Here is a 22,492-nt window from a genome sequence, read left to right on the forward strand (position 1 = left end):
TCAAGTGGTACAGCACCAGGAAAGCAAGCAAGCCAAGTGAGTGTGAGGCCCTGAGTTCAGACCCTGACATTAGCAAGCAAAAAAGGAATCTAATGGTAGTTACAATAAGGTAGTTACACTTTTTCTCAGTCCTGTAACTCTACTTTTAGGTGATTCCCCATGAGCTAGCCCAAATTCTGCCTAAATGGAATTGAATGGCTCCTACATTTACTTCATCATCAGCTTAGTCCTTTACTTAGTCCTTACCTACTAAAAACATGAAAGCTATACTCAATGCACTCCAAAAGAAGTCCCCAAACAAAGTATATGGTCCTCTTTTGTAAGCCAATCTTATGAGGCGCAATAACACAAATCTAACTAAAACCAGCTCAGACAAAACAGTAATTTTAGCAAGTCCAAGTGTCCACAAGATAAACAGCAGGGCTAAGGGCTGACCAGACAGCTGAAACCTGGAGCTAGAATTCCTTAAGACAGATGAGACTTGCCTCTCTCCTCCATCATCATCTTCTTCCTCCTTCTCCTTCTTCTCTTCCTTTTCCACAACCACCTCCTCCTCCTCCTTTTCTTTCTCCTCCTCTCTGTCTCTCTGTATCTCTCTTTTCTTCCTCTCCCTCTCCCCATCTCTCTCTCTCACACACACACACACACACACACACATACTTTTTCATGTCTGTCTACCAATCATATTATAACCTATCCAGTTTGACATGAATGCTGACCAAGTTCTCTTAGCCCAGACTATCTCATCAATACAGAACTCAAAATCTCTGGGGAAGGGCTGGGAAGATGGCTCAGTGGTACAGTGCGTGCCTTGCATTCATGAGGCCCTGGGCTCGATTCCTCAGCACCACATAAGTAGAAAAAGCAGGAAATGGGGCTGAGGCTTGATCTGAAGAGCTGAGGGACAGCTCCCAGGCCCAGAGTTCAGGCCCCACGACCGACAAAAAAAAAAAAAAAAAAAATCTCTGGGGAAAGGCATTGTTTGGTCCAGCTCAGCTCTAATGATGACCCTGAAACAAATCAAAAGTGGCCAAGAGTCAAGTCTGCAAGAAGATGGTACTGCACCCACTCAAGGCAGGAGTCGGAGGAAAAGCTTCCACAACGCAAGACATTCACACATTACAACTAATCCCTACCATGACTATTTTAGAGGTATTGGTGAACTGGATGGTTAATGAAAGGTAAAAATAATTAGATATCAATTATATCTTTTATACAATAATCATGTGTTATATCTGTGTGTGTGTGTGTGTGTGTGTGTGTGTGTGTGTGTGTGTGTGTGGTATATAACAATTAGGTCAGAAACTTCTCTCCCTATTTTTTTTTATTTTTTATTTTTATTGTGAACATACTGTACAGAGGGTTACAATTACATGGGCAACATAATGAGTACATTTCTTATCAAGCATTGCAGCCTCCTCCTTTGTTTACCCTTCACATCCCTTCCCAGCCTCCCCCAGCCACCCTCCATCCAAGCCTCCCCCCCACCACCACCAAAGTTGTAAAGTTCGTTTTCGACATGACAACTTGTACTTCTCATTGTTGCAACGGGTCCACCTGTATCCTTAAACGACTTGTTTTTCCCTTCTCCTCCACAAATTATACCGACATCTAATATAGTGAAAGCAGGGGTTTACTGTGGGGGAGGGACATACAAAGCAACAAAGAAATCATCTTATAAATGTGTTAGAAACAATCGCATGAAAGAAAAAAAAACATTTGAATACATATCTTAGGGCTCATTTCCCTAACATCATCTTATCTGACCTTTTCTGCTTGACTCAGACATATACTAGATATTGCAAATAAGGGAAACCACGGGACCTATGTTTCTTTGGGCTTGGCTTACTTCCCTTAATAAAATTTTTTCCAAGCCTTTCCATTTCCTAACAAATGGGCAATGTCATTCTTTCTGATGGAGGCATCTTCTCTCCCTATTTACAGCTTTGTTCAAACATGCTTGGCAGGTAGATGCTTAATAAAAAAAAAAAATTGCCAAATGAGTGAATGCAATAAAATAATAACAACCTGAATACAAATGCAAATGCTTAATGACTTCTGAATGTGAGACAAAAAAATTTCCATGTTATATTTGGCTGAATGTTTACATATTCTACAGCTACCATGTGTTACTTTTTTACTGGCATACAGTACAGTACAAGAGAGTTTCATGGTGCTAATTCCATAGATGCTTTCAATGTACATTGAACACCAACTTCATTATGTTCCTTATCTACCCTCTTCCCTTTTCAAAGAGTATTTTTGAAGGATTGCATCCTCACTAATATTTGTTGTTTACTTTTCTTGATGTCCGCCATTCTGACTGAGGTGAAGGGGAACCTCAGGGTGGTTTTAATTTCCATTTCCTTAATGGGAAAAGATGCTGATCATTCCTTCCTCTGAGAACTTTCTGAGGAAGATGTCCATTGTCCAACGTATGTCAAACATCAGATGGCTGCAGTGATGAGGGTTTACTTCTGTATCTTCCATTCTGTTCCGTTGATCTTTATGTCTGTTTGGGGCCAATGGCATGCGGGTTTTGTTATTATGGCTCTGTACTACAATTTAAAGTCCAGTATTGTGATACCTTCAGCATTTTATTTTGCTCAAGATTACTTTTACTTTTGGGGATCCTCAGAGACACCAATTTTTTTTCTATTCATGCATAGTTGTCATGACACTTACCTACAAGAACTGTACTCATTGCCTTACTCCTGTAACTGTAACCCCTCTGTACAGCATCTTTACAATCAAATAAAATTTTTAAAAAATGAGTTCATGTTTTACAGACTTTTTTGCCTTGCTTTTTTTCATACAATAATTCGTGGGAATCCCTCCCAACCACTGGCATAAGCCCAATTCTTTCTCATGTAATAGATGCATAACATTTCATGGAATATATTGCTTATTTTATGCACCATTCTCTGATTGATAAGCACTCATTTGTGTGTGTATTGCTCAGTTTCTACTGTAATAAGTGTCCTTGAACAGACATTCTTGTTTTCCCTTTTCATAATTGCAATCTATTTCATTGAGCATACATTCTTAAGCCAGTGATTCTTTTTAAACAATCTCTCAGATGCAAAATTTGCTAGAGCCAAGCCTAACTATGTGTTTTTATTTGAACAGCTATTTCTAGATTCTTTTCCAAATGACTAGAACCATTCAGTTTCTCTCCACAGAGAATGAGAATATGTCCAGAGCATGCATGAGCACTCTGAAAGTCCTGCCAACCTAGAAAGTTATAGGCTATCTATCTCATTGCTGCTTTAGTTGCATTTCCTTCATTTGTATTGAATTTAAACATCATCTTTACTCTTTCACTTAGTGTTCGTCTTCTGGCCAATACATAAGAACGCTTTCCCCAGTAGTTCTCTGTCGCTGACATTATGAATACTCTTACCAGATCTATTTCTATTTGTTGATTTGTTTATAGTACCATTTTCCAACTTTAGATAGTCTTGCAGTATAACTTTTGAATGTTAAATCTCATTTCAAATTTTCTTGTTTCCAGAAGGTGTATACAGATATTGCCTAAATTTTCTTGCAGGCATTTTAATATTATTTTATTATCTACAATGTTTTTATAGTTTTGCCTCTGAGTAAGCTTGTTCCAAATGCTCTGTTTTTCCATCTTGTGTTTCCCTCATTCATGTGCTAAATAAATCTTTGATTTATGTTGAATTTTATTTTCAATTTGAGAGACATATTGGAATATGTTTAACATTGCATGAAAGATATATAATTCTATTTTTCTCCACATGAATAATCAGTTATGCTACCTCTATTTATTAAATTATGTATCTTTTCCCCTCTAAATAACAATGCTAATTTTTTCCATGCCTCAATTAAAACCTTTACATTAAGTAAGTATGCAATGAAGATATTTTAGATGAATATGGCATATATCCATGTATATTCAGTTCTCCCTCTTGAGTCTCTCTTCAGTTCTTTTGAGCTATTAATCTACTAGTCTGTTGCTTTGCTAATACTATAACTTACCTTGTGTGGTTTTATACTGTGTTCTGATGTCTGTGAGGCAGACACTTTTGGTTAGTTTTGTTTCTCTCAATAATCTCTCATCTACTCATGAGTATTTATCCTGCCGTATATATTTTAAGAACCTTTTCTTCCAATTCTAAAAAGAAGACTCCATTTGGAATTTAACTGAAAATTGTACACTTATTCTGATAAAATAGGTACTTTGTGATTTTAAGCCTTCCTACCTTAGAACATTCTGTGTCTTTCCATTTTTCAGCTCCTGCTTTATGTCATTCAATAACAATTTTAGGGTTTTCTTTATATACAGCCTATATCTCGTTATCTTTATTGCTAAGTATTCTGTAGATATTGAACATGGATCATTTTTTCTATTTCTATGTTTTTGTGCTTTGGGCCAGAACAGACAAATACTATTGATTTTTATACATCTCTCTTGTACACAAATGCCTTACTAAATTCTCATTATTTTTAATAGATCATTTGATTTGACATTGTTTTGATCTTTCTCTGGCCCTGAAGTACTTTCAGGATAAAAATATAACCCAACAGACAGTCCCCATGATTTATTTTCTATCAGTAAGTATTTACTTTACCTAGCAACTTACACTTCAACACAATCTGTATCTTCTTTTTTAATGACTTGAAGCTTAGTATAAACATGTTTTTTAAAAAAATCATTGTTTAAGTTCTGCAGAAAAGAGAAGAAAGAGCCTCCACAGAAATGTCATCACCAAGAGGCTGTCTAAATATATAACGTCTCTGGAGAGATTCCAGATCTGGGAAAGATGTGATCCAGAGGGCCACAGAGCCATGGAAAAATGTAAAAAGGATTCATCCCGGTTAGAAAAAGTGCTCAACAGCAGGTCTAAGAAATGCAAACAAGGCAGGAAGACAAATGTCTGGAAACAAGTTAGGACAGAGAACAAAAATAAGTCAAATCAGGGAAAGGTTTTCCAATGTTTCAATTTTTTCAAAAGAGCCCAATAGAGACTCATCCAATAAAATCAACATCAGGAAATGGCTACATCTAAGAGGAGGGTGGGCCAAGGAGAGAGAGGTAGAAGGGGAGAACGCAGTCAAGAATTCTTTGTATATAGCAGAATATTAAGAAAAGTAGGGAGAAAGGAGACGTTCAAGGGGTGTAAGGATGTTGAAAAGGGTGACAGTCATCAAGATACACTATATTCATCAACTGCTTTGTTATATGGCACCTCCTTTGTACAACTACTTAAAGATGCTTTTTAATATATGTAAAAAAATAGAAGAGCCCAAGAGGCATCCCTAGTGAAACCTGTATAAAACCACACAAGCAAATACTCTGAAAAACTGTACACATTTTCTCAAATGAAAGTGGTTTTAATGTAATCACTTTCAGAAGAGCACATTCAAAGAGTAAATACCTTTTTAGTATTCTTCACTTTATCTAGACACTTCCTTTGTAATGCTCCTGACTGCTAATTCTATATTTTTCATAGTTCATTTCCCTCTGACTTTTAAAATGAAGAGGAACAGGAAATAGTATCATTTTTAATGTAATAACAGAAGTTGGTTTTATGTATTTAGTCATATTCTGCTACAGTCTAAAAAAAATCACCTTCTGCATTCAAAATAAATGGAATTTTACACAGGAAAAAGATCCACCAAAAGCACATATGTTTCTTTAATTCTTATTCTTTCTGCTAGCAGTGTTGAAAGACACATTCCCAGCTCGCCTGTACTTGTTCTAAATGTCATGAGCGACAACCCTTACCTAAGTGGGAGCAGATTTATCTGAGGCTATATTGTTGTGAGGAACATTTGATCAGCCCAATAAAACAACCAGCTCTTTTTTCTTTTTTTTTCTTTACTTTTTTTTTTTTTTTTTGGTCAATCCTGGAGTTTGAACTGGAGGCCAGGGCTCTGTCCCCAAGCTTTTCTACTCAAGGCTAGCACTCTACCACTTTGAGCCACAGCACCACTTTCCGTTTTCTGGTAGTTAGTTGGAGATTAGAGTCTCATGGACTTTTCTGTCCCAGCTGGCATCAAGCCAGGATCCTCAGATCTCAGCCTCCTGAGTAGCTGGGATTACAGGCGTGAGCCACAGATGCCTAGCTCTGCTCTCTTTTTTTTTTTTTTTTTTTCTTGGAAAAACAGGAGACCAGAGAAATACTCTGATATCATTTTGCATGAAGTCAGGAAAAAGAAACTCTGCAGACACAACAGCTATATTCTCTCTCTCTCTCTCTCTCTCTCTCTCTCTCTCTCTCTCTTTCTCTTTAAATGTACACAAGGGGACTAACAATCTTTGTTTCCTCTAGGAATCAGGACTTAAGCCTGAGGTAATCCAACTTGACTTCCCCTCTCCTTTCATCCCTTCATTTCAAAGACTGCCACCTCTTTGTTGTCCTATATGTACATGCAGTCACTACCCCCAAAGGCCAGAGTTTCTGTGCCCTTGCCTTCTCATTGTCCTGCTTTTCAGGGACCCAGCTAGTGGGGAAGAATGCGCTCTTCTTACTCCACAGAGAAGTAACTTCTAACCCTTTCTGAGAAGAGCCTATAATAAAAATTACTTTTTAACTTTAAGCAAACCAAACAAACGAGAGAGAAGATGTCCCTACACAACATATGACATACTTTCATGTGTCCTCTATTGTGTCAGGTGTAGAGCTTGAACTCGGGGCCTGGGTGCTGTCCCTGAGCCTCTTTGTGCTCAAAGTTAGTACTCTACCACTTGCGCCATAATACCACTTCCCGTTTGGGGGTGGTTATTGGAGATAAGAGTCTCACAGAGACTTCTTCCCTAGCTGGCTTCAAACCGCAATCCTCAGATCTTTCAGCCTACTGAGTAGTTAGGATTACGAGTGTGAACCACCAGCACCCAGCTCCATTTCTGTTCTTAAAAACACTGGCCTAACCCCACCCCATCAAGATTTAAGAATCCAAAAATGAGTGGCAGATCCCAATTTGAACAAGACTACCTACCTGTGTGCAGGAGGTGTCACCTGGGTAGTGAAGAGGCTACAGAGTGAATACTTAGGTGGAAGGGACAAGGGCAGGGAAGTGAGGAACAAGAGGTGCCATTCACTCATGGTAGCCATGATGGCATAGGACCAAGTACCCACCACCACAGCTGTCACACATAGAAGCAGGGGTGGCACCCATCACTTGAAGAAGCGTTGCATTATCCTAGTGATGAGCTTACTTCTACCTTCCTCTCAAGCTTTAAATCAATCATCATGTAGTCATTGAAAAGATACATCAGTTGAGTACCAGCTACATGACAAAAAGTAGAAGATATCAGGCCCCTGTCACATGGGACTATATTCTATCCTCTTTGGACTGCAGGTATTTACTGATCTTGACCCTACCAGGTACCAGGACAGTGGATTTACTGAATTGTTCTTGCATGAGGCTAATGTGCTTCACACCACTACTGATGTTTTTAGTGGCTCTTCACTATGATTTGAGTTTTTACTTCTCTATTTTTTTAGTGAATTGATACAAAGTTTTTGTTTTATTTATTTTGTGTGTGTGTGTGTGTGTGTTTGTGTGTTTGTGTGTTTGTGTCTGTGTGTGTGTCTGTGTCTGTGTCTGTGTCTGTGTCTGTGTGTCTGTGTGTCTGTGTGTCTGTGTATGTGCCAGTCTGGGACTTTAATTCAGGAACTTGTGCTCTTGTTTTGTTTTCTCACTCAAGGATGGAGTTCTACCACTTGTGCCACCCCTCCACTTTCTGATTCTTTTTTAGCCTGTAAGGACACTTGACAATCTCAGAAGACAGATCTGATGGGTGTGACTGAAACTTGTTGGTGGTATCCAGTGGGTAGAAAAATGTGGGAGGCTGCTGAACACTGCAGTGCACAGGACAATCTCGAATCTTCTAATACAAAATATGAAGAGTGCTGAGGCTGAGCTGCACAACTTGGCCTTTTTCTTTATGATCAGTGCAGACTTTGTGAGAATAGGAGATGAGACACAGGTAGGTCAATAGCTATGAGCCACACCTACTTCTAGGAGGCACTAAGTGCTTAGAGCTAGCTATAAACCAATATTTCAGATTTAGTGGGAGGTCATGGGTGTAAAGCAAAGCTTGACTGAGCATATCATCTATGCAACTGAGAATGCCAAGAGGTGTGGTGTACAGCAGCGTGTGTCTGGAGGGAGGGAGATACAGGACTTAGCCAAGTCATCTCTTACTCTGACCTTCTTAAATCCTAGTTATAATCCAATCCACACACTGATCTCATTAACCAAAAGATGTAACTAGCACTGGATGGTGGAAGCCTAGCTACATTCCATTTTTCAAGAAGCAGCTGAATTCTTAAGTATGCACATTAAAGTTTAAAAACAAATCAAAGAAAATGAGTTCAAGCAGACTTAAATAGCATTCTGAACCAATAAAGGCAAGACACCAAAGCTCATAATGTCTGACTCACTTCAGGAGGTGAAGATTATCATAAGTAATAATACACAGCAGTGGATGCTAATACGTTAAGCTTTAGACCAAGACCTTGTAATGACTAAACTTTACTTTTCCCAAGTTACTCAGCTGTAGAGGGGGAAAAAGAGATGCTGAATTACTAAGAGAATTGTCCACTGAGTTGTCCACAGGAAAAAGCGATTGTGCACTGAAAAAATCTGAAACAACTCTTTTGTTTTAATCAGTCTTCCATGGAAACAAGATTTTTTTCAGTCCCTTGCTTTGCACGATTTCATTTATGTAAATGAAATTAATTTCTTTTTTTTTTAATTTTTATTTATTCATTTATTTTAAATTTTTTTTATTTTTTTAATTTATTTTTCATTTAATCTTTTTTAAATTTTAATTTTAATTTTTTGTGAACATACTGTGAAGAGGGGTTACAATTACACTGGCAAGATAATGAGTACATTTCTTATCAAGCATTGCAGCCTCCTCCTTTTCTTTACAAAGGGGTCCACAGCGGCACAAAGTAGTTATATAAGTTGCACATAGTTGTACAGTAAATTCCTGGGGATAGTAAGTGGAAAGAGCTAGAACGGCATTGTAAACAAGTCCAAAACCTACTAAAAATTAGTGCACGTGAGACATTACAAAAAGTACCCATTAGTTGGGGTAGGACTTGAAACTCAGACCCGGTAAGTACTGTTGTGTAAAGAAAGATTGGGGGCTGACCATACCGAAGCTCAACTTCCTAAGCTATGAAATGGAGATTACTATTCTTATCTCCTGGGGGTTTTGTAAGGATGTCGTGAGGCGATTATTGTAAAAGCACGCCACTGATCACAGGAACTTTAGAAACACCTTTCTCCAGCACCATACTAGAAAATTTCGTACTCCGACTGTCAGAGGACAGAGAACCAATGAAATTAATTTCTAATAAACTAAAATTCTAGCCAGCCACTGGTGGCTTACAACTGCAATTCAGGAGCCTAAGATCTGAAAACTGCATTGAAGCCAGCCTAGGCAGAAAAGTCCATGAGACTCTTATCTCCAATGTAACCAGCAAAAAGCTAGACATGGGCCTGGCACCGGTGGCTCACACATGTAAGCCTAGCTAACTCAGGAGGCTGAGATCTGAGGATAATGGTTCAAAGACAGCCCAGGAAAAGAGTCCATGAATCTCTTATCTCCAATAAACCACCAGAAAACCAGAAATGGCACTGAGACTCAAGGGGTAATCCGCTCACCCTGAGCTGAAAAGCTCAGGGACAGTGCCCAAGCCCAGAGCTCAAGACCCATGACCAAAAAAGAAAGCTAGATTGGCCCTATGGCTCAAGTGTCAGAGTACCAACCTTGAGTAAAAAGCCTGGCATGAAAAAAATAAAATAAAATTCTAATCACAATTTTGTAAATGGTGACTTCTGACTTTTAAGAAGAGCATTTTGTCTTTTGTTTTTAAGTGGTTTGAGTCTATTCTTGTCCCTTCAGCAGCAGGCACTGCCTAGGGCTCTCTTAGTGGCCTTGGACTCACCTCATACTCCCTCTTCTTATTTTTAGTTCTCAAACATAATGCTAAAACAGGCTAGAACAGCAACTTTCTCAGATAAGGAAGAAGCAGCTAGAATGTCATGGCCTTGTCTCTTTCCTTCTGAGAATAGTACACCCAATGACACTTTAGCCTGGAGATTCCTGTTACCACCAAGTACCAAGCCCACGGTGGCTGCTTTTGGGGGTAGTGCACCTGTGATGCAAATAGGCCACAGACAGACAGAAGTACATCCTCATGGGCAACTTGGGAGAACAGCTCACCATGAAACGTAGGCATCTGTTGTCCCTTTCAGTCCACCTTCCTCATTTGTGCATTCTGTGTTACTAGAGTAGTGCAACAGTTAGAAATTGACACAGCACAGCCAGGATGTCCCCTGAGACTGACACCAGTGTACTGGGAACCTGCTTGACAGAGGCTCACACATTAGATGTGAATTTCAGGAAGGCATTTTCCACAGTGTTTTTCAATCCTTTGAAAAAAGTTACATTTCTGCTAAAATAAACATTGACAGCTCTTTTGCATTTCTTTCTATCTGAGAAACATCTGCTGTACCCCTGAAAAATGACCCTCCTTTTCATACACGCGCATCCTAGTGGAGCACACTAAATTCTCCCATATCCCAACACTTAGAAAGGCACAAATTATACTTAAAGCCTGACTGGATTTGTTGGCACCAGAAATCAATATTTTGGTGTTCTGAAGATGAGGCCTGTTTATGGCAGTGCCTCTCTGAGGAAAAGTTAGGAGACCTGTTGACAATCACAATTCCTCATCTGGCCTCAGGGTTAGAGCAGGAGCAGAAAGCAATTAAAAGAAGCAGGCAGAGATTCGACAAAGTGGCATAATATGGCACCTTACGGAATCACGAAGGAGAAGGATTAAGGAAAACCATCCAAAGTAATTATCCTAAAGACCAGTGGGGATGAGACAAGTCTCCTACAAGTTCTCCAGATACATCCTAATGCCACTCTTCTCAGGAGGGCTAAGGGACTATCCTGCTTGAGTGATTTGATAGAATAAAGAATACAGTTCAGAAAATCTGTAATCAAATGTGCACCTGCAAATGTTTGCTATGTGTGAAGCGCCCATCTTGTACTTCTTTTTTTTATTGTGAGAATACTGTACAGAGGGGTTACAATTACATGGGCAAGATAACGAGTACATTTCTTATCAAGCATTGTAGCCTCCTCTTTGTTTCCCCTTCCCATCCCTTCCCATCCTCCCCCACGCCCCCCACCCAATACTCCCCCCCCCCACCAAAGTTGTAAAGTTCGTTTTTCGACATAACAACTTGTACACCTCATTGTTGCAATGGGTCCACCTGTATCCCTAGTTAAACGATTTGTTTTTGCCCTTCCCCTCCACAAATTATACCAACATCAAATACAGAGAAAGCAGGGGTTATATCGTGGGGGAGAAACATACAAAACAACATAGAAATCATCTTATAAATATGTTAGAAACAATTGCATGAAAGAAAAAAAACATTTACATACTTATCTTGGGGTTCATTCCTCTAACATCAACTTATCTGACCTTTTCTGCTTGACTCAGACATATACTAGTTATTGCAATTATTTACCATAGCTAAGATATGGAACCAGCCCAGATGCCCCTCAGTAGATGAATGGATCAAGAAAATGTGGTATATATACACAATGGAATTCTATGCCTCCATCAGAAAGAATGACATTGCCCCATTTGTTAGGAAATGGAAAGGCTTGGAAAAAATTATATTAAGTGAAGTAAGCCAGGCCCAAAGAAACGTAGGTCCCATGGTTTCCCTTATTTCCCATCTTGCACTTCTGTCTAATCTGCCTTCTCTTCCCTCTCTCTCTTTCTCCCTTTCCATATATATGTATATGAACATATATGTATATATACGTATATGAACATATACGTATATATACGTATATGTAATATATATGTATATGTATCTAAATATATGCACATGCATGTAGACACCCAAAAGTATGCTTGTGTGAATATATGCATTAAAAGCTTTTAAAATTAGAAAGGAATATTTTTAAATTTCTACCAACTTCTCTAACCCATATCCTCTTTCTTACTAAGACAATCCATCTCAAAATGTATCTCAATAAGTTTCCAATAATAACTTCCAAAATAAAAACCTTCCAGTAAGCTTTCAAAATCTTTAGAATTGTGGGCACCAGTGGCTCTTACCTGTAATACTACAAACTCAGGAGGTCTGAGGATCATAGTTCAAAGCCAGCCCAGGCAGGAAAGTCCATGAGACTCTTATCTCCAGATAACCACTAGAAAACCAGAAGTAGCTTCTGTGGCTCAAGTGGTAGAGCACTTGCCTTGAGCTGAAGAGCTGAGGGACAGCGCCCAGGCCCAGTTCAAGCCCCATGACTGACAAAAAAAAAAAATCTTTAGGATTACTTCTTTTGATCAACTAGATACCTAGTAAATAAAGCACACCGATTCTCCAAATAGCCAAATTTTGAGACATGAGTGGTATTTTGGTACTGAGGTATGGCTCAAGGAGTAGATAACCTTCCTTGAGAAGAAAAGCCAAGTAAAAGTGCAAGGTCCTGAGTTCAAACCCCAGAAAAAGCACATCAAAAAAAAAAGGGGGGCTGGGGGTTGTATTTTATTTTTGTTGGTTTCCACAGACTATTGAATTATAAGCATCAGGATATTTAGTAACTAGAGCTTAGAGCTAGATGTATTAATATTAAGCAGCTGCTTACTCTGCAAATTGGTGTTATTTTGCAATAGAAAGAATTCATGAAAATCCCTTGCTTTAAGAGTTTACCTTTGCCAGGAATGAGGCACATAACGGTAATCCCAGCACTTGGAAGCCCAGACAAGAGGATTGTGACTTCAAGGAAGCCTGGTTACATAGCAAGACCTTATCTCAAAAATAAATAAATAAATGAGCTTTGCCTTTTACAGAGATTAGGAATTTAAAGTGTCAGAAATGGGTGAGGATTTGAATCGTTCCAGATGGAAAATAACTACCTACTTGAAATCTAGGATTCATTTCCATATTTGTATCCTGAAATTAATTTAATTCTTGAAGTACTTTTGAGCACAACAGAATGTTTGAGCTCAAAGGAATCATGAAAATATAATCAGGGAAAAAAATCAAGATAGAATTTCAGAACCAAGTCCAATTTTTCACTTGAGAGACCCAGGAGGGATCAGCCATGTCCTAGAAACATATCCAGGCACAACACTTAATCCCTTAGCTACACAGTACACTAGAGACTTTTAGGACATTGGTCTTTGTCCTCACAGCTAAGACTTCTGATAACCAAGGCCTCCAGGTTTAATCCTCCCACACCCAATTTCTTAGCCACAGCCCTCAACAGATTCCTCTGTTTTTCCTACCTGGTGTATCTTGGACTTAACATTCTCCATGAAATAACTTCTACCCTCCTATGAAACTATTTGCAACGTCAGTCTATAGACCAGCCTTGTGTAAGATTTGGGGGGTTAAGTTAATCCTCTGTCATCCTCATTGATGAGTAACACACTTAAAATATTAACTTGGTTGGAACTTCATCTGGACATACCTTTGTACTTTACCTAGCCAGGCAGCTCTTGGTTCATGAAATCTCTCATGTCCTCTGCACAGAGGTAGCCAAACCTAGATGGTTCCACCCCCTGGTGGTCATGTTTAAATCATTTGCCTATGGAATGGCTCTCTGTAGCAAAATTAAAGCTGTAACCCAAATTGCTTTCTCTATTACCCAGGGGCTTTGGGGCTATCTTTTTCCCAATGCAAATAGGTACATTTTTGACAAACCAAGCTCATTTAAATATCAGGCTGAGAGGAACATAATTAGAAAGCTCAATGTGTAAATGAGGAAATTGTGGTGCATACCAAAGTCATGAGAAAATTAAATTGAGATTTTTCAGTCCTATTCATTCTAGAGGCAACGGTATATACTCTCAGGTCAGCATTGCACGTATGTACAGATGAGACAGGGTCAAAATGCCCAATGCAGAGCGATGTAACCTTGCTCCCCAGCAATTTTTTTTTAAAGAATAAGCTGGCTTCTAAAGAATGATTCTCAATAAAAAGCCAGAACCATGTGTGTTGGGGGTCATTTCTTCCAACAGCCCCACTGTATACCCTGAGAGAGTTTCTCACTTCACAGGCCATTTTTATCTCCATCCTTCTACAGCTAGGTGAATGGCAGCCTCCCAGGAAGACATGAATACACTGTGAGTCTGCTGCACTATGCACAGTGGGAAACCCAACCAATAAATTTCCTGTAAATTCTTCTCAGCCCCTTTAAGCTTTAACTTTCTCAGGATGTGTGTGGTACTGCTGAGCTGTCAAAGAAGCTGTCCCTGGAAAGCCTCTCGTTTTTCTTTTAGTGCCAGTTCTTAAAAAGTCGCAAAGCAAAACAAATTACCCCCATAAAATTCTAATGGTGAACAGGAAAATTCATGACAGCCTTCCTCCAGGACCACAGCTAACACAATTTATGCTTGCCCACACCCTTCATGCACCCATCTCCCCCATGTTTGGAGAGGGATGGGATCCAGGACCTTGGAGGGCATCGTGCCCACTCCATGGTTACCCAATCCACCCCAGACTGCCTCTGCTAAAACTGCACCAAAACGGCCCCCCCGAGGTGACCAACGATGACTACAAGCTCTATGACCCAATGGGGAGCGCAGCCCTTCTTTTATTCTGACTTCTGGGGAAATTTTTAACACTCTTGATTACATCCATCTATGAGAAAAAGCTTCATCAGTTGGGTCCAAAATATCTCACCCCCAAATCTGGTTTTCCTTTCAATCTGTCCTTGCTGTTTTAAAGCTTCTAAAGCAGTTGACTCTTCACGCTCCTTATTCAGCACCCTTCTCTCTGGGTAGAAACATCCTGCTTCAGAATTCAGTTCCACTCATCTACCAAGTCCTGAGACTGTATCTTCATCCAGAGATTTCTGTTTGCATCCTCTATGTCTAGTGGCCTTCTAAAAATGTTGCTTGTCTTACCCAAAACTGAACCCTTTATCCTCCCTCAAAACCACCGCAGTAAATGATCTCAGCATGACTCTCAGAATCAGGATGGACCCATTCCTTCATACTCCCTCCTCCAGGCAACCACTAAATCAGTCTAATGCTTGCCCTATCTCAGACCATCCAATGCCTCCTTGCTCCTTGCTCTGGCCCATGCTCCCTGCCCACAGCTACTACAATATCCCTTACTCCCTGTGTTCCTTTCAGTGAAATTACCACAGGATAGCAGAGCAAATGGTCTTTATCCACCTGACCACATGTTACACTGTCTATACCCTTTAATGTACCCACTATGGCTTTGTTTTTCAGTACTGGGGTTTGAACCCAAGGTCTTGGGCTTGCTAGGCAAGCATTCCACAACTTGAGCCAGGCCCCGCCCCCGCCCCCCAATCCCAGTCCTGTGGCTCTTAAGGTGAAGAATAAAACACTAGCATGGCTTTCCAGGCCTGCTGCCACCTAGCCACTTCTCCTACATGGGTGTTTGTTCCACTCCCCGTTCCCTGTCCCACTCTCCTCTCTGTTCTACAGGTATTTTCTTGCTATCCTCAGTCTGTCTGTGATCATCTCTGGCTCCAGCCTTTCCAAAGGTGGCACGCACTACTGTAGATCCTTTCCTTGTCCATTTGCCTAATTCTCATCTGACTTCAAATCTCAACTAAAACAGCCTTGCTTCCAAAACTTTCTCCCTGATCCCAGTGACCAGGATCATTATCTTTGCTGTGAACTCTCTGTGTCTCACTGAGTAGGCCTTTTCTATTGTCTTCTACAGACACCTGTGTCTATGAAGCCTCTTCCGTCATCTTTGGACTTCATAAAGCTACAGCACTGTTCTCTCTCATCCACCAAGTCCTCTGTACCTAGTAGGGTGCAAAAATAATAAACAGTTTAGGAATTAAATATGTTTTATTTAGCCTCCTGGAGAGCAAGGGTTACTTTTTTGCTTCCTTTGTCTCTAGTATGCACCTGATATTTTTATTTATGTTCGGCATGCAGGAGGTGAATGTCTCATCCATCTTTACTATCCCCACGCCCACACCTTGCCTCATACATTATATGTGTTGGTAAATGCTCAGTGATTGAACAACAGGAGCTGGCCTCTGCCCAGAGGCAGCACAGAACCACAGAGAGCTCAGGCTTGGTGTCTGCACTGGGAGTGGGCCAGTTATACCATTCATTACTTTAGTGTGGTTACCTACCTTTTCCAAGTTTCATTTCCTTCCACTCTAAAATGGAAACAATAATGATATTTCATTGACTGGGATTTTTTATTATTTCTATTTATTTATATTCTATCTATCTATCTATATTCTATCTATCTATCTAATATATTCTATCTATCTATCTAATCTATATCTTTATTCTATCTATCTATCTATCTATCTACCTTGCTGGTCCTGGGCTTAACTCAGGGCCTGGGCGCTGTCCCTGAGCCTCTTTGTGCTCAAAGTTAGTGCTCTACCACTTGAGCCACAGCAACACTTTCAGCTTTTGCTGAGTAGTTTATTGGAGAGAAGAGTCTCACAGCTTGGGCTTCAAATTGCAATCCTCAGATCTCAGACTCCTGAGTAGCTAGAATTACAGGCGTGAGCCATCAGCACCCTGCTGATTTTTTGGTTTTTGGGGTTTTTTTTTTTGGGGGGGGGGTGTCCAGTCGTGGGGCTTGAACTCTGGGCCTGCATGCTGTCCCTCAGCTCTTCAGCTCAAGGCTAGAGCTCTACCACTTGAGCCACAGCGCCACTTCTGGCTTTTTCTTTTTGCTTATGTGGTGCTGAGGAATCGAACCCAGGGCCTCATGCATGCAAGGCAAGTGCTGTACCACTGAGCCACCTTCCCAGCCTCACCCTGCTGATTTTTAAAGAAGTTTTAATTTTACTCTCCTATTGGGAGTTCCAGTAACTTTAGTGTTTGAAATAAATTAGCAATAAATTACTGGAAAAAGAGCATACATATCTTAATACATATGCAAGACATAGAAATATGAGGCTTACATGGAGCCAGCTTCAGGCTTCTGCAGGAAGGAGGTGGTGCAGGCTGAGGATGGAAGATTGGGGAGCAAAGTCAACACGGTCCTTTTGTCATGCAGATGAAGCTTGCCAGATAACACCTCCTATGGTCATCCCTCTCTGGACCTGATACCAGGCCCCCAATCACTTCTTCCTGTGGTTATATCCCTTTCAGACAGAAAATACGGGAGGCTATCAGAAAAGTCTCTATCCACTGTTGACTAATGTGCATAGATGTAATATTTTTAACCAATGGACAGCTTTGCAGAGCCATTCCTGTATCTGCAGAGGTCTGCAGTTTCTCTGAATAACCACCTTGAAATATTCCAAAGAAATATATTTTGGGTGGGATATTTTACTCTCCCAGAGGATGAGAAAATAAATAAGAGAAAATAAAACATTGCATGTAAAACATAATAATGAATTGTTTGAATAGTAAGCATTTAATAAATGAAAGCTGCCACTAGTGTAACAGAAAGGGGTCAGCTGTGAAAATGCTAATTATACCTCTAACAACCCAGGAATTACTAGATAAACTGTAGTATAGACATATCAAGAAATACTATGAAGTCATCAGAAATCTCGTTAAGTAACATTGACTACATGGGAGAAATGTTCTCACTATCATGATAAAGATCCTAAAAAGACTTAAATACATATATGAAGCATTTTACATATAAAAGTGGCAATGTGAGAGTTAACAAAGGAACAGGAAACAGAACACCAACATGAGTTCCTATCCTCAGAAAGCAATATTCTAGTGTTTAAAAGAACAAATGACACAGTAATTGAAGAAAGGAACATCACAGCAAGATCTTTAAGTGGAGTCCCACACAATAGAATCTCAATATCATGAAGGTTGTATGAAGTGCTGGACACCAGTGACTCATGTCTGTAATCCTACTACTCAGAAAGCTGAGATCTGAGGATCCTGGTTCAAAGCCAGCAGGACAAGAAAGACACTGCAACTCTTAACTCCAATAAATCACCAAAAAGTCAGAAGTGGAGCTGTGGCTCACTTGAAAGAGTGTTGGTCTTGAGAAAAAAAAAAAAAATCTAAATAAGAGCACCCAGTCCGAGTTTAAGCCCTAGTATGGCACCAAAAAAAAGTATGAGTAAATATATTATTAGCAGGTAATCTAACAAGGTATTAGTAGGAAATGACAGAATCAAAAGTGATTTTTTTACATTTTATTGCGCTTATAGTGTGTACTAGTTTTTAAAAATAACAACCAATTGTTCCATTCTATAAGCAGACAAACTTAGACAAAACTAAATTATTTCTCTGAAATCTGTTTTCTTTTCTATTTTCTCTTCTTCCCTTTTCACAATAATGTAGGAGACAAATCAGACATGAATTGTCTCAGCTTCCTGCTGTCCCTATCTGTCTTCCTGTCTAAAGGGCCAACACTGAGGTGCCAGACAAGCAGGTCAACAGCTTTCCTTATTTAATTCCTCTACTCTCCTCCCCAGGTAGAAGTCTGTCTTCGCCATCTCTCTTACCTGTATCTGCACACCTTCCCTCTCGACCCTTCATCCTGTTCAGGTAACCCACCAGCCTTCACTCCAACTCTCATCCTTTCACTCAATTGGTCAATGTTTTTAAGAATGGTCTAAAGCCAGGAGCCAGTGGCTCAGACCTGTAATCCTAGCTACTCAGGATGCTGAGATCTGAGGATCACAGTTCAAAGCCAGCTCGGGCAGGAAAGTCCGTGAGACTCTTATCTCCAATAAACCACTAGAAAACTGGAAGTGGTGCTGTGGCTTAAGTGGTAGAGCACTAGCCTTGAGCTGAAGAGCTCAGGGACAGCACCCAGGCCCAGAGTTCAAGCCCCACAACTGACAAAAAAAAAAAAAAAAGAAAAAAAAAATGGTTTAGACATTCTATCCACTTTCTCATCCTTCATTCACTTTACAAATGTGTTTCCATATACAAGGCTCACTGAAACAATTCTTGCAGATATCACCAAGAATATTCATATTGTCACCTTGCATCTCTATTTGTTAAAGTCTCATTGCTGACTTTTGCACATGCTAAGCCTTATATCTAGGATCTTCTCAGTCAATTTGCCAAATAATTCCACTTTTCTTGATTGATTCTTTTCAAAGTCCCAGCTCAAATACTGCCAAGCTAAAGAAGTCTTCTATATTTCTCTTCTTTGTGCTCTGTAAAGATGAGACTTGTCAGCAACTGTGCCTCTCTTACAGTGCTGATAACAAGATGTTTCTCATGTACATGTGTTTAATATATGACCTTATGTTCCCACTCCTGGGTATTTATCCAAGAGAAATAAAAGCCTATGCCACACAAAGACCTGGACCCAAATGTTCATAGTGGCTTGACTTAAAACCTCACACAAGTGAAAATAGCCCATTTGTTCTTCAGTAGATAAATACATAAACTAAGTGAATTCATGCACTCAATGGGGCATGATCTCTGCAACAAAAAAATATCAATTATTAGTACATGCAACTTTATGGATGAATCTCAAAATCATATGTTGAATAAAAATATGATGAGCACAAAAGGCTATCCCTGTACTCTGTGATTCCCTTTATATAACGTTCTGGGAAAAACCAAAAAGTAGGACTAGATGTCCACTCAGGGTTGCTGGTAATGGGTATGAGGAAAAGGGATTAACTACCAGAGCCTTAGGACCATTGTAGAGTGAAGGAAATTTTCATCACTCTATATCCTGATTATAATAGTAGTCATATAACCAAGTGCATTTGTTAAAATTCAAAAAAGTATATATCTAAAATGATAAACTGTACTGAATGTAAGTCTTATAAAATTGGCTTTAAAATACAAAAAGGAAGCTCAGACCAAGTTCTACAGCCAGCTTTCTATGGCTGTATCCAACCCCAGACCACATTAAGTCAGCTCCTATTCATTCCAAAACCAACTGATTTCCTGGATGTTTCCCTCTGTATACCATAGTATACTGAATTTATCTGCTCATATTAGTTCATCTTTACATTACTATGATGAAGCATGAAACTTTATCAAAAGAAATGGCTCATCAGCTTGAAGATAGTAGTGCTAGTATTTTCTCCGTTCTCAGGGGCATCCTGCCATGGGGGATAGCAATGGGGGGGTACTTGCAGAAGCAAGTACATGGACTGAGTTGTATCTCAAACCAGAAACATAGACAAAGATACAGGTCCCACAATTCCCTCTGAAGACAAGCCCCCAATAACCTATCAACCTCTCATTAGGCCCTACCTCCCAAAAGCTTCAACCTGCGGACCAAGACTTTAATCACAATGGACCCTTTGGGGGATACTCAGATGAGGCCCTCATCATAACACTGCTTATAAAATAATTGTTAATTGCATTTTATATATCTAACCTCTACTGGATGTTGGGTTCTTTGAAGTAAGAAATCCTATGACATTTGACTTAATAGCACTCATTCTTTTACGTAACCTCCCACCTACTCCAAATGACTAGCAAATTACTCTGCTGTTGATCAATGAGGTTTCTCTTCTGATCCACTTAACAGGAAATCCACTGAATTCCACTACTAAGTTCCAAAACTTTCCTCAAAACTTGGCCTGATCAAAATTCTCATCAAAATTAAGGCAGGCACTGGTGGTTCATGACTGTAATCCTAGTTACTCAGGAGTCTGAGATCTGAGGATTGCAGTTCAAAGCCAACCCAGCCAGGAAAATCCATGAAACTCTTATCTCCAATTAGCTACCAGAAAACCAGAAGTGGCACTGTGCCTCAAAGCAGTAGAGAGCTAGCCTTGAGCAAAAGAGCTCAAGGCTAACTCCAGGCCTTGAGTTCAAGCCCCGTGAACGATTTTTTAAAAATATTTCTCAGTTTTATTTTTCCTTCCAAACTAATATGGCTACAGAGTTCTTGGCCATTAATGACTCATAGTAAATTAGAGAATATACTGTCAATATTTTATTTTAAAGGAAGTTTCCTTAAAGTAGAAATCCCTTACACAATCTACGGAGTCTGAGGAGGAGAGATTTGGGGTGGAGGTTGATCAATGGCTCTTGAATCTTTATAAGAATTGCTAATAATTATAATACACAGTTACTTTTTTAAAGTCAGGAGCTATAATGTATTTAACAGGTTTTTTTACTCCTAAAATCCATCACTTTAAGGGAAAGAGAAGAAGAAACAATGAAGGAGAGTAAAAACTAGTTACTTACACAGCCCTCTCTCCTAGAGTTACAATTCCTTCTGTACTTGAACTATATACTTGACACTTGATATATTTGAACACTTTCTCTTAACTATTTTCTTCTCAGAATCCTTCAAAAAAAAAAAGGTGTGGGGAGATAAATTGTTCAAAGAAGATATCATTTTAAAATGACATGCTCTAATTTTTTTCTATTCATCTTATTTAAAAAATACCTCCTGCCATATAAAAATAGCCTTTCTTTGTGGCTTTGGAGGTTTCTCAAAAAATTAAATGTAAAACTTCCCTATGATCCAGTCATACTACTCTTGGGCATCTACCTAGAACATTACAAGTCAGGATATAATATAGATACTTGTGCATCCATGTTCATTGCTGCACTATTCACAACAGCCAAGTAATGGAAAGAACCCAAATACCCTACAAATAGATGAGTGGGTCAAAAAAATGTGGTACATATACACAATGGAATTTTACTTATCACTAGAAATAATAATGTTAGACATTTACAGGGAAATGGATAGATTTAGAACAAGTCTTGTTAAGTGAGGTAAGCCAAACTGAGAGAGAGAAATAGTGCATGTTTTCTCTCATATGTAGAAGCTAGATCTAAAACACAACTGGACTTGATAGCTTATGCAGGACGCTAAGCATTCACACATTCACACACAGACTAAAGGAAGACACTCTTTTTTTATGGAATATTTTATTTTTGGTACTTCCAGTAGTGGTGAAACAAAACACATACTCTTGCTACCTCCCTGGACTCCATTCTACCCTGAGGAGATCTCCATTTATAAAATCAATAAACAAGAGCCAGAATTATAACCTTCCACATAGGGACAAGAGTTTAGAGGCTAACAGGAAACAACAGCCACATGTAAGGACACAGTTAGAGGTAAGGAAAACACAAGAAGTCTATTTTATCTTCACATGCAGTCATCAGCTCGCAGGGAGGACCCTCTTATAGGTGAGGAACCCAAAGACACAACTCCTCTCCACATTTAAAATACTATTTATCACAATGAATTCCAGGAAATGGAAACATGGTTTTTTTGGTTGATAGTGGTGTTGGTGTTAGTGTTTATTTTCGCTTTGGGGTTGTTTTGTCTTTTTTAGGGGGGCAATGAGAGGTACAGAAAGGGAGGGAAGAAGGGTTCAGTCATGATATTTAGTATACATTGTGTGGAAAATAAGCTACACACCTTGTGTGCAGGACAAAAGGAGGAAACAGAGGGACAGCAAAGAAAAAGGTGACATCATCCAAAAAAGAAGTGTACTCATTACCTGACTTATGAAATGGTAACCCCTCTGTAGAACACATTAGTAATAATAATAAAATTCTATTTTAAATAGCCTTTATTAAAG

This window comes from Dipodomys spectabilis, unplaced genomic scaffold (assembly GCF_019054845.1).
Source record: "Dipodomys spectabilis isolate Male_0828 unplaced genomic scaffold, ASM1905484v1 ptg000043l, whole genome shotgun sequence".
Classification (NCBI taxonomy): domain Eukaryota; kingdom Metazoa; phylum Chordata; class Mammalia; order Rodentia; family Heteromyidae; genus Dipodomys; species Dipodomys spectabilis.